The 14,109-nt window shown below is 35.6% G+C and overlaps 1 pseudogene; it reads right to left on the minus strand.

Moving 5' to 3' along the window:
• Positions 1-6,441: 6,441 nt before the first annotated feature.
• LOC147346499 (olfactory receptor 4P4-like) lies at positions 6,442-7,348 on the minus strand (annotated as a pseudogene).
• Positions 7,349-14,109: the final 6,761 nt, after the last annotated feature.

Genomic DNA, 14,109 nt, shown 5'->3' on the forward strand with positions numbered 1-14,109 from the left:
AAGACTCTTCACCTCCTTAAATACTTTTTCCTTCTTCCTTAAAATAAGCATGCAGTGCCTAATTTACAGGATTACTGTGGAATGTAAATAAGCTTACATATACAGAACTTGATGCTCAAAAACATGTTAGTTTCCCCTCCTTCCTCTTGGAACCCCCATAGTGTTATAAATTTAGGAGGTCCTCACACTATTTGAGTGGTAGTAGAGTCTAGTAATTAAGGTTATGAGTTCTGGACCTACATAGAATGAGATACTGGCTCCAAAATTCACTTGGAGCATAATCACAGATAAAATATATAACCTCAGTTTCTTCATCTATAAAATGAATAATACTGTAATTAACTCTGGGATCTGCTGTAAAGATATGATGAGTTCACTTATATAACAGCTTAAGACAGAAACTGGTATATATTAAGATAAAACATTTAGTAAATATTCATTGTCATTGACATTATATTTGTCCTATCAATGGGTACACTGTATTATTCTTACTTTTTATTTTGAATCGCTTACTTAAAATATGTAATATTGTAACATGGGATAAATATGGATAAGACATAGCAGAGTTTCCCTGCCATAAACAATCTGCTCTTTCTTACCTGAAGGCTGGGGTTGCTCACTGTGGGGAAACATCCTGTCATTAAGCCAAATCGTTCTCTTTGGTCAGGGTTGAGCTGACTTTCCACATTTCTGAAGATAAATGTACTGCTTATTTCATCCAGTTAATACTTTTGTTTTCTTTCTTTTGAATTAATTAACCTTATTGATGGACAGGTGCTGTGATTCATGGCGTCCTAGTCGGACACGACTGAGCGACTGAACTGGACTGAACGACTGAACTGAACTGAACTGAACTGATCTGAATTAGACAGATATTTATGTTCCCCTTTGATAATTTTTCTTCATCTCAACTAAGGAAAAAGAAACCTACCACTTAAATACTATCCATTCAAATAGCTTCTTTGAAAATTTCATCATATATTTTTGCTTCTGCATAATCTTAGAAGCGTACTGGTGTTTTGATTTTAATTTTTTAAAATACATCTTCAGTTCCTTCACTGCAATACTGTCCACTTATCTGCTGGGCCAGTGCATTCTTCTTCATATTAAACTTTTTTCCATAATGGAATCCAAAGAGCTAATAATATGATTAAATTTTTGAAATATGAAAAGACAAATCTAGCAATATTTTGAGAGCTGCTGAGAGACATGGCACTGATAATTTTAAGAGCTCATGTACAAATCACAAGTCATGATAGTTGAAGCCAGGTTTTCCCAAATAGTAAAAATAGCATTTTAAAGTTTCTGGAATTTTTCAAAGGTTAGTTAGAAGGCTTAGATCATAAATACAATCAGAATGATTCAAATATTCATTTTAAGGAAAATCACTATTATAATTACGAACTGGATTTAACTTACCAGCTGCTTAACTCATCAGACAGATTTCTTATAAGATGAGGCTTCATACCTAAGATAAAGTCAGAATTTAAAAAACTGGAATTTCCATGCAGTAATCCATCTCTAATTGCATAAAATCTTACAAGAGAACTTGTGAGTTCCACTGCTACAGATATGTTTGGTAAATTGAACTAATTTTGAGATTTTTTTTAACATGCAGTTTTTCCACTTCTAAAAAATAAATATGTGTCTCTCTGATATTTTGCCTTTGTCTCTATAGAAAAGTGACATATATACATATATATGTATCAGTTCAGTTCAGTCGCTCCATAGTGTCTGACTCTGCGACCCCATGAATCGCAGCACGCCAGGCTTCCCTGTCCATCACCAACTCCTGGAGTTCACTCAGACTCATGTCCATCAAGTCAGTGATGCCATCCAGCCATCTCATCCTCTGTCGTCCCCTTCTCCTCCTGCCCCCAATCCCTCCCAGCATCAGAGTCTTTTCCAATGAGTCAACTCTTCGCATGAGGTGGCCAAAGTACTGGAGTTTCAGCTTTAACATCATTCCTTCCAAAGAAATCCCAGGGCTGATCTCCTTCAGAATGGACTGGTTGGATCTCCTTGCAGTCCAAGGGACTCTCAAGAGTCTTCTCCAACACCACAGTTCAAAAGCATCAATTCTTCAGCGCTCAGCCTTCTTCACAGTCCAACTCTCACATCCATACATGACCACAGGAAAAACCATAGCCTTGACTAGATGGACCTTTGTTGGCAAAGTAATGTCTCTGCTTTTGAATATTCTGCTTGATGTTAAATTGGCATTTAAGGAGAATTCTGACAAAATGTGTAATATAGAAAAGGTCTCAATATCTCTAAAAATATAGAAATTTCCCATCAGTATACTTTGCCAAAGACGTAAATCATAGCTTCAATTTCTCAATTTCTACCTAATCAATAAATATGCCAAAGTTCTTAATTATATTTCCCTATTGCATCAACATCCAAAGCACTGAGATCAGACATGGGACATAGAGACTATGAGGAAATGGAGTATATGATGACTATGGACATGGAGTATATAATGCTCATTTGTCAGGACGGGGCAGAATCAGTTAGCTGAGGGAGACTGAAGTGAGCTGCCATGGGAAATACTGAGAGCCCTACAGCTAGAATTAAAAGTTCAGCGAGTAGACCCAGGATTTAAGACAATTCTTCCTGGGGAGGAAAAAAATAAGCTTGTTAGGGCATTATAATTTCTGGCTGATGCCTGGAAAAGACTCCTGTGCTTTACTCCTTTATTCATATAAAAATATATACTATGTCCTAATTCTAAAAGGTCTGACTTGGACAAAACTTACTATGGAGAATGCATTTGTTGCTGTTTAGTCGCTAAGATATGCCCCACTCCTTTGCAAACCCACAGAATGTAGCCTGCCAGGCTCCTCTGTCCATGGAATTTTCCAGCAAGAATATTGGAGTGGGTTTCTGCAATATGTTTCCTTCTCCAGGGGAACTTCTTGACACGGATCAAACTCACATCTCCTGCATTGGCAAGTGGGTTCTTTACCATAGAGCCACCAGGGAAGCCCTAGAGAATATATTTAGTGGTGACCAAAACAGCCTTTGTCCTCAGTGAGGCTGGAGACTAAGGAAAGAGATAGACAATGAAATAAACAAGAAAATAAGCAAATGTATAATTACAAATAGTATATTTTAAATAAATGAATAGGAAGTTGTGGGTCATTTCTTTTTAATCTATACAAATTTTAATCTATAGACATTTTAGTCAAGTGTAAATCTTGGACATTCTTATGTTATACAGACATTTATTCCTTAGTTGCCTCTTGAATTTTACTTTATGTAATTCCATAAGACAATTGTATTTTCTCATCCATTTTTTACCTGCAAATGTAGTATTTATATTTGTTGAAAGTTGAAATCATATGATTGAATTCTTATTTTTAAAAATTTATTTAATCTTTATTGTTTGTCTAAAAGCTTCTAAGATCTTTTCATGTACCATTGAATTTTTTAAAACAGTCAGTGGGTATCTGTGAATGGATCTATTTCTATAGTTCTTTAAAGTTTACCATTTGAAAAGGATACATTTTAAAAGAGAATATTATTGAATTTTTATGCAAATGATGAATGGACACATGTCAAAGATTCTATTGAATTTATTATTAATATTTAATGTAGAAACCAGTAAGATGTTACCATCAGTTCAGGCAACAGTTTACCACATATTTTTCATCAGTAAGGGGTGCTAAAATGAATTTATAAGTTGATGCAAAACTAGTCAAGTATCCAAAGGGCTATCATTACTTGCATTTCACCTGACACAATTTGAATTTCTATGGCCAGACATTGTTGACATTGATATTATTTTGTGTGAGTCAACTTCTCTATTTTGAGTTGTAAAATGTCTTAGCCAAAAATACTGAAAGATAGGTAATAACCTGAATGCAAGAACTAGTAAGGTCACTCACTAAATTACAGAGAATCTCACTGCTCTTTCTTGATATTATATGTGCTATTAATGACTCAACTGAAGAGAGAAATATGGCTGATGCTCTTGAGAAGCTGAGAAGGGAGGAGATCACAGTGCAAAAGTGAAGGAGTTAATCATAATTCCCTAGTTAATGATTAATATTAACAATGAAGTGTTTGCTTGCTTATCTTATTAAACTATAGTTTATTTACAATGTTGTATTGGTTTTGGGTATATAGTCATGTGATTCAGTTCATATATATGTGGTTCATATGTATGTATATTTTCCATCTCAGATTACTTTTCATTATAGGTTATTATAAGATATTGAGTATAGTTTCCTGTGCTATACAATAGATCATTGTTGTTTATCTATTTTATATTTGGTAGTCTGTATCTGTTAATCCCAAACTCCCAATTTATCCCTCCCCTCCCCCTTTTTCTTTTGGTAACCATAAGTTTGTTTTCTGTGTCTGTGAGTCTTTTTCTGTTTTGTAAATAAGTCCACCTGTGTAATTTTTTTTATAAACCACATATTAGTGATTATATATGTTTGCTTTTCTCTGACTTACTTTACTTAGTAAGATAATTTATTGGTCCATCCATGTTGCTGCAGACTCCAAGTATTTTAATAATCCACATTCACAACTTTTGTTCCAAGAATAAAAGTAAAACAGAAACATTCGTGTTAATTTTTGAAGTTTTATTTGTCAATAATACAAGTCTGGTTGGTTGGAGGATAGGGCTTCTGACGCAGAGGGAAACTTTGAGGGTTGGCTGGTCTTATTAAAGACCCTGCTTATTTCATACCAGAAAGTGATCTTTCACTTTCCTGCTCTGTTATGTTCTCTGATATGTATACTGTGCATGCCCTATCCAGGAGTTTTCAGAGAGCTGTCAAGAAGTAGGTTTAAAACAACAACAAGCAAATATGTTAGGATCTTTCTATAAGAATTTCTAGCACATAATATTTTTAGGTTTATTTGTTGGGCATTTTCAACTGAGTCATAGGACTATGCTATTTTTCTTTTTTATATTATGAACCCATCTTAAGAATCCTCAACATTGACAACTCATTTTTATCTAACCTGGCTCTCTCTACAACTTGAAAATAAATTATCATGCAAGTACATCATATCCATGAAGCTTTGAGATTTTTTTGAGAGTTTTGAGATTCTACTCATTCCTAATCAGTTATCTAGTGGCCTGATCTTGCTCCTAGTCATTTCTGACATTGGGCAAAGGTGCTCCAGGGTGACTTTAAATTCCTACTGGAAAAACTGCTATTAACTTGAACAGTGCCAAAGATGTGATCATTGACTTTGAGTGATATTCTCCACTTGCCCACTCTAAGAAAAGATTAATTTCACCAGTAATAGGTGCCCATTGCACACTGTGCTGTGCTTAGTCACTCAGTCATGTCCTACTCTTTGTGACCCCCTGGACTGTAGCCTGCCAGGTACTTCTTTCCATGGGGATTCTCCAGGCAAGAATACTGTAACAGATTGTCATGAGCTCCTCCAAGGGATCTTCCCACCCAGGGATTGAACCCAGATCCCCCACATTGCAGGTGGATTCTTTACTGTCTGAGCCACCAGGGAAGCCTAGTAATAGGAGCATGACATTAATATGAGCCCCATTCTCACACCCTCACTGTTGCAAAGGAAAGTTATTATCAGAAGGGTTACATTTCTGATGCATAACAGGAGACTGGGCAATAAAATAGCTCATACGTGTTGAGCACATACTGTGTGACCAACAGTGTTTCAGTCCTGCACATATCCTCACTAGACTGGGTGCTGGGCTATTATTATCACTTGATGGATGGTTTGTTGAGCATATGTCCCAGTCCTCATAGTTAGTAAGCAATTCTGAGTCCAGAACACATGCCCATAACAAATATACACTATCAGGTGCTAGAATTAGCCAGAGTTGCAGTTCACATTTACACGGACAGAGTTGGGAGAGACAGTTCCTTTGAACAAAAGAAAAGAGATTGATGTGGGACTTAGGTAAGAGTACTGGTGTTGGACATATGAGAAGCTCCAGATCACCGTTGGCTACAAAATTATCAGAGTAGAAAGCTATATTTTTAAGAAATATAGTTGCAGGTCCAAAATTTGGTCTTTTAGAATATTCTTTAAAAGATGCAAGTAAAATGTTGGAATTATCTTCTAAATCATTGCTACCTGGGACTGGCTTTATGACTAAAGTCACATACAAGAATGGGCTGTATAGGTTCTCAGTGTTGATTTGTATTACATGATGCCTTTGATAGTCTACTGCTAAATATCTAAATTGATTACACAGCCAAAAGATCAGAGGGGAAGAGGAGCTATAAATAAGAAAACAAGAAAACTAGAAAAGAGCACAGTAGAGTCTGGACAAATCCAGGGAGTCGTAAGCTTTTGCTCATACTTAAATCTATATATTGCTAAAACAAAATGAAACAAAAAAGCATATAAGGCAAGCGTTATACATTTTAAAGTCTTCATTGTAGAAAATCCATATATTCAACCAAGTTCAGCAGTGAAAATCAGAGGTATATTTTAGTTCATTTCCTTTCTTACTGTGATATGGCATCAGAATTTCTTTATGTCATTCTTCATCTCCAAGTTTCTCAGTGTGTAGATTAGAGGATTGAGCATGGGAGCAATGATAGTATAAAAAAGAGCGAACACTTTGTCTTCTGGTAAAGTAGTTGCTGGTCGAATGTAAATGAAGAACAAAGGAGCAAAAAAGAGAACCATCACGGTGTTGTGGGAACTGCAGGTGGAGAGAGCTTTGTGGCGATTCTCTACAGAGTAGGACCTGACAGTGGACAAGATCACAGCGTAGGATACCAACAAGACCACAGAAGTCACCAGGCCCATGAGGCCCGAGTTGGCAATGACAGGGAGACCAATTCTGGTGGTGTCAGTGCAGGCCAGTTTCAGCAAATGATACACATGGGCCACAGTAGGGTAAAAAGATTGCCAGGAGAAACTGACCGAAGGAACGCAGGAACCCCCCAGCGCAGCAAGCAGCGATCATGGCAATGCACTTCTGTCTGGCCATGATCAGAGTATAGAGCAGAGGTTTGAAGATGGTCACATAGCGGTCACAGGCCATCCCTATGAGGATGAAGACCTCAATCACCCCAAAGAAGTGCATGGTGAAGAGCTGTGTCATGCAGCCATGGTAGAAAATGATCTTCTTTGCTGCCAGCAAGTCAGCAATCAACTTGGGGGTCACAGTGGAGGTGTAACAAAGGTCTGCGAGGGAGAGGTGACTCAGAAAGAAATACATGGGCTGCTTCACAAGTTGACTGGAGGCGATAGAAATCGTGACAAGTAGGTTTCCAATCAGAATTGCAACGTAACAAAGTAAGAACAGTAAAAACCAGAGAATTTCAGTTTCCTTTTTCTGAGAAAGTCCTAAGAGAATAAATTCTGTGATGTTATTCCTATTTTCCATGACTCAGAGCAGTTTGTAGCCACTTGAAATTAAATAGTTATCAATCTTTACAAATATGTAAATACAATTATGTATATTATTCCTTATTATGGGCATTTTAAAATGGAAAGCATTCAAAACTTGAAGAAAAAGATTTGATTTTTATTTGAAAGGCTTCCCTTGCATTCTTTTTGTCCCTCTCTGGAAAATATTAATTCCTGATAAACAACTTTGATACCTGATTTAAAAACTAACCCTGTAGAATGCAGCATATTTATGCAACCATTCTATTAGCATGTATTATCAAACATAACTGGATAATAGGCCCTGGTTGAATTCAAAAATGGTACTGTAGATAAAAATCAGTCATCCCTTTCCTATTCTCACTATTTGTTATTGAGAAAATAGACACAGAAATGAAACCTTGAGAGAAAATTAAAAAGCACTTATATGTGGATAATGCTATATGTGAGAAATTTCCTTCCATCCATCCTAGGTGGAAATGTGATAAATAGAAAAAAAATCAACCAATTTGGAATCATGAGGTATATCAGTTCAGTTCAGTCCCTCAGTCATGTCTGACTCTTTGCGACCCCATGAACCACAGCACGCCAGGCCTCCCTGTCCATCACCAACTCCCAGAGTTCACTCAGACTCACATCCATCAAGTCAGTGATGCCATCCAGCCATCTCATCCTCTGTCCTCCCCTTCTCCTCCTGCCCCCAATCCCTCCCAGCATCAGAGTCTTTTCCAATGAGTCAACTTTTCGCATGAGGTGGCCAAAGTACTATATACATGACCAAAATCAGCTATATATCTGTTGTACCTAATTTACAAATATTATTAATTTACAAATGTGCTTAATTTACAGATAGAATATTATATTTTATAGTCAAACAAAAGGATAACAAGCAAAGTATAAGTACCTCTATTTTTTCAAAAGGTATCACCTCAAACTTTAAAAATATTTGTTTTTTACGTTCAGTAAGGCATTTGAGGTTAATAGTAGGTTTCACTTGAATTTTAGTCTCATACAGTGTCTTACTCACTTGCATAAATTGGCTTCTTTCTAAGCGATGTACTCAAGCTGTTCAACTCTTCCTAATAATCACTCATCCTGAAAACGTTTGCTTCTTTCTGTTCCTATATCATATGTCTTAGTATTTCAGGCTGGCTTTTCTCTCTTCCATTCCTGTTATTTTTACCTCCTCCTCCTTCTAGTCACTGCTGTAAAGTAATGTAAAACCAGCTCTAATAATATGCTCATAACTATTATGCCTTTGAACAAACCAATACCTTTCTCCTGGCAGAAGTTCAAGAAGCATAGACTAGGGAGAACTACTGAGAATTAATCATTCCACTAAATCACACCAAAATTCTCTACTTCAACTATATAAAACACAAGGCCTTAATATTTAAAATATTTTATTTCATTTACTCCAAACTTCAGAACCAATATATCCACAATTTATTTTCAAATCTGTAATGCTCCTCTCCTTATTTTTCATTTTCAGTGAAATTGCCATTCAAATCTGTGTACATAAAGTAGGGTTTGGAAGAGAAAAACTGCAAATCTATCTAGTGTGTGAGAGTCAACATCAGTGGCCACAAAATGACATTCAAGTATGTAACAACTGAATAGTGAAGAGAGGATATTTGTAGTGGTCAAATAAACCATCTCATTCAACTAACAATTACATTTTAGGCTTTTAAAATAATTCCCAATAATTTTTAAAAATTCAGGGCTCTATTCTAACTTCTCCCCTAAATTATATTCTTCTGATTTGGTGGGAAACACTGTAAGTTATATACTCAATCACAGATTATTCTTAATTTAATACTTGACTTACTGCTTGAATTGATCAATTAACTTATATCTTCTCAGCATCTTTTCCCTTACTATTTGTCTAAAATCCTACCTCTGAGATTCTTTATCAGATAGCAGGTCAAATCATATTTGAAAAAGACAATGTAAATGCCATTTTGGTAAGTGTATTTGCAGACTAAAAGTGGAAAATCAATGAAATGATTATGAATTACCAAGAAAATAAACAAAAGCTTTTAAAATGCAGATTCTTTTGTCTTACCAATACTTGAATATTTCAGACAGATTGAAAATTATTTTAAAAATTTTAATCTTGAAAATGCACTCAGTCTAGGCCATTAGAAAGAGAGGGAATATGTGAAAAATACATAAAAATTAATTTGCATTTTAAAATATAAAAACTGTTTAATGCATGACTCAAAACCATAATCTATATTCCTGAACGACTTGAAAGCATTTTCCCTATTTTCAGGTATTTCTATGGAAAATAAGAAAGCATGCCTCCATCAAAGGAAACTATTAGCAAGGTGAAAAGACAGCCTTCAGAATGGGAGAAAATAATAGCAAATGAAGCAACTGACAAACAACTAATCTCAAAAATATACAAGCAACTCCTACAGCTCAACTCCAGAAAAATAAATGACCCAATCAAAAAATGGGCCAAAGAACTAAATAGACATTTCTCCAAAGAAGACATACAGATGGCTAACAAACACATGAAAAGATGCTCAACATCACTCATTATCAGAGAAATGCAAATCAAAACCACTATAAGGTACCATTTCACACCAGTCAGAATGGCTGTGATTCAAAAGTCTACAAATAATAAATGCTGGAGAGGGTGTGGAGAAAAGGGAACCCTCTTACACTGTTGGTGGGAATGCAAACTAGTACAGCCACTATGGAGAACAGTGTGGAGATTCCTTTAAAAACAAAATAGAACTGCCTTATGATCCAGCAATCCCACTGCTGGGTATACACACTGAGGAAACCAGAAGGGAAAGAGACACGTGTACCCCAATGTTCATTGCAGCACTGTTTATAATAGCCAGGACATGGAAGCAACCTAGATGTCCATCAGCAGATGAATGGATAAGAAAGCTGTAGTACACATACACAATGGAGTATTACTCAGCCATTAAAAAGAATACATTTGAATCAGTTCTAATGAGGTGGATGAAACTGGAGCCTATTATAAAGAGTGAAGTAAGCCAGAAAGAAAAACACCAATACAGTATACTAATGCATATATATGGAATTTAGAAAAATGGTAACAATAACCCTGTGTACGAGACAGCAAAAGAGACACTGATGTATAGAACAGTCTTATGGATTCTGTGGGAGAGGGAGAGGGTGGGAAGATTTGGGAGAATGGCATTGAAACATGTAAAATATCATGTATGAAACGAGTTGCCAGTCCAGGTTCAATGCACGATACTGGATGCTTGGGCCTAGTGCACTGGGATGACCCAGAGGGATGGTATGGGGAGGGAGGAGGGAGGAGGGTTCAGGATGGGGAACACATGTATACCTGTGGTGGATTCATTTTGATATTTGGCAAAACTAATACAATTATGTAAAGTTTAAAAATAAAATAAAATTTTAAAAAAAGGAAAAAAATTAAAAAAAAAGAAAGCATGCCTCATTTGTCTATAAGCATCATTTTCATATTTTAAAATATTAATAATTATATCAACAGAAGGTATTCTTTAAAATACTGGACTATTTGGAAAATGAAGCAAAATATTGTCTCCTTCATCTCGTTGTACTATTTTCTAACTTGTTGGCATGAGTATACCACATCCCTTTTTTGTATTTCAGTTTAGGCATCAATAAGCAATGGGAGTTAAACTATATGTTTAAGGATCTCTGCTGGACCCTAACTCCTTGTCCATGGTTCCGACATATATTTTGAGGAGTTAATAGCTGGATTTTGATGACTATTATTTTCCAAACAAATCAGAATAAATTTACAACTCCCCTCCAGGTTATTGTCTCTCATTTCCTTTAAGATTAACTGATCCAGTCTCAGAAAGAAACACAACTCCTCCAGCTTTCCTTTTCTTTGGATCCTTTATAGCCTGATATTTTAAATTCCCTTTATCCAATCCAAGTATATAGAAGGCTCCATCATCTATAGTTCAAACTTAAGTGTTCTTCTCTGGAATCCCTAATGATTCCCTGAAGTAGTGAACCTGGACTAGCAGTTTCAAACCAATCTTTGCTCAATACTATCACAGTGTATTAAACTCTGTGAAATCTACTACTTCCAGGTAGATTTCACTAACTACAGCCCACCATGCTATGGTTACTCAAATATTCTAAGTCTTGGGGTTCTTAGAACTATCTACCTTGCTTCATATTTTTTTTTCTAATAATTACCAGATACTGTTAAGTGCTTTAGCTTATCTCTCTAAAACAATCTTATCTTGGTGAGAGTTAGGGCCAGTGCCTCATTTTCTCCCTAACCTGGACATAATGAAAAACAAAACCAAACAAAATTTATGCCATTCAAATCTATGTTGAACAGTGAATGTTTGACTTTGGAACAGATTATATAAACTTTCTGAGCCATCTTACTTGTTTGATCTCTAAAGAAAGGAAAATAAAGCTCATCTCTTTTGGATGAAGGTTCATCTAGTCAAGGCTATGTTTTTTCCTGTGTCCATGTATGGATGTGAGAGTTGGACTGTGAAGAAGGCTGAGCACCGAAGAATTGATGCTTTTGAACTGTGGTGTTGGAGAAGACTCTTGAGAGTCCCTTGGACTGCAAGGAGACCCAACCAGTCCATTCTAAAGGAGATCAGCCCTGGGATTTCTTTGGAAGGAATGATGCTAAAGCTGAAACTCCAGTACTTTGGCCACCTCATGCGAAGAGCTGACTCATTGGAAAAGACTCTGATGCTGGGAGGTCTCGATGGAGGTGAGTCTGAGCAAACTCCGGGAGTTGGTGATGCACAGGGAGGCCTGGTGTGCTGCAATTCATGGGGTCACAAAGAGTCAGACACGACTGAGCGACTGATCTGATCTGATCTGATCTTGGATGTGGGAAAAGTTATTAACCAGTTATCAATTACTATGTGTCAAGAATTGTGCTAGGTGAAAAAAAGACTAAAATCATTCAGGAGGCTTTATTGAAATTCTCATTTAGTAAGTTAGTTATCTAGTTCTCCCATAATAAGGTTGTGACTGGATAATGACAAATTATCAAGGATTTGATGAATTAGGTTATACAAAACACTCCTCATTTAATCAATTATATGGCACTGTGTCTCATCATGAATTAAATTATTAATTCTGTTGGCTTTCCCATTATACCCTCACTCTATACTTTGATTATTTTAAGTATTCAGTATGCATTTGTCAAATAAATAAATTTTATTTCAATATTTGATAGAATGAAATGAAAATTCATTTTAATTACATGTCATTATCATTATAATTATTTTGTCATGTATTTAAGAGACATAAAAACACAGAATGCTTATAATAAAATTTACTTTAGAATGATAGAGACTCAGAAAGATCATCTTAGAATTGCTGTCAAATTTTTCCTAATATTCTATCAGAAAAAACCATTTGAAGGTCACATAAATCCATCCCTGTAACCTTCCCCCACTTCTCACTCCCTTGGCTTACTGTGGAGACTAGACCTTTAAGAGTAGTCTTATATATTAAAACTCAGTCACTTGCCCTAAAACCCTGGTTGTCTCCAACCTGGGTGGTCTCCAAACTGTACAGAACTAAATCTTCCCATGTACTATTAGCCACTCTCATTTATTCTGATATTTATTCAGATCATATTCATTAACCTCCTCTTTTAATAGACAGCCCTGTCTTGGCCAACTTGTAATAGAATAAGTGGTGTTTTTAAATACAGGAGTGAGAAACTCAAGCTACAAATATGGCACATTCAGGCAATTAATAGAAAGTTAGTGCAGAGTGATTTAATATACTTTGTACTACTTGAGTTTTTCCTTAACAGATTTTCTGTATCCTTTACTGGAATTTAAGTCACAGACTTTCTGCTTTACTAGCTTCCCTTTAACATTCCCCAAGTTATGAAAAAATGTTTATCACTGTCATTTTTATTACTTTATGCAATTGACATAGGAAGGGTAAGTTATCACACATAACTTGCACAAAAAATGTGTAGCCATGAAAGAGATGCTCTGTGTTACCAGGTAGATAGAGCAATAGTTTCAAATGTTGACTGTATGAAAATGTGGTTAAAGTTTTTTAACAAACATTAGCCAAGGGGCAAATGATCATTAAATTATATTTAAATAATAAATTCTAAAATCATATTGATCTGATTAATTGTGGATTGATTAAAGAAAAGTTAATTCATGTCCAACTCACTTGGCTTAAATCTCAGGTACATGTAATATTTCACAGTACCATAATGTAAATTAACCAGTAAATTCTATGACTATGAAGTAATATGTCTCATTATACAAATAATTCTCTAGAAATCTGAAAATAGAAGTTACCTGCTCTCTAAGGTAAAGTGTCCAGCTTTTTTCTTAAGCAAATTCAAAAGGCTTTTCCCAGTTTTATTTTAATGTTTAAGAGAACAAAATGGTGCCATCATTTATGTTGGCAACTATTCTTTATTTCTCTTTAAAAAACACTTTTATTATATTCTATGGTGAACATTAAAACAAAGACAGCATAAGGTTCCTATCTGATTTCTAAGCAAGTTTACTAGGGAGATATTTAACTTGCAGACATTTATTGCAGTATCTCTGTGAGTTTGGGAATTCCCTTTGGGATAATGTGACCAAAGTGAAGCTGAACTTTTCTGAACATTATTCAAAGACCTAAAAATAATTATATCGACCAAATCATATTTTCCCTATGTGTATATGGAAACTAAGTACAACTTTCATTGGGGGACTATTGTGAGAAAACTCAGATGACCTGGAAAGAAAGCTCATAATACGCACACCTCAG

This window comes from Bos grunniens, chromosome 23, assembly GCF_055505025.1.
Source record: "Bos grunniens cultivar Pamir isolate PY7600 chromosome 23, Bosgru_T2T1.0, whole genome shotgun sequence".
NCBI classification, from domain to species: Eukaryota; Metazoa; Chordata; class Mammalia; order Artiodactyla; family Bovidae; genus Bos; species Bos grunniens.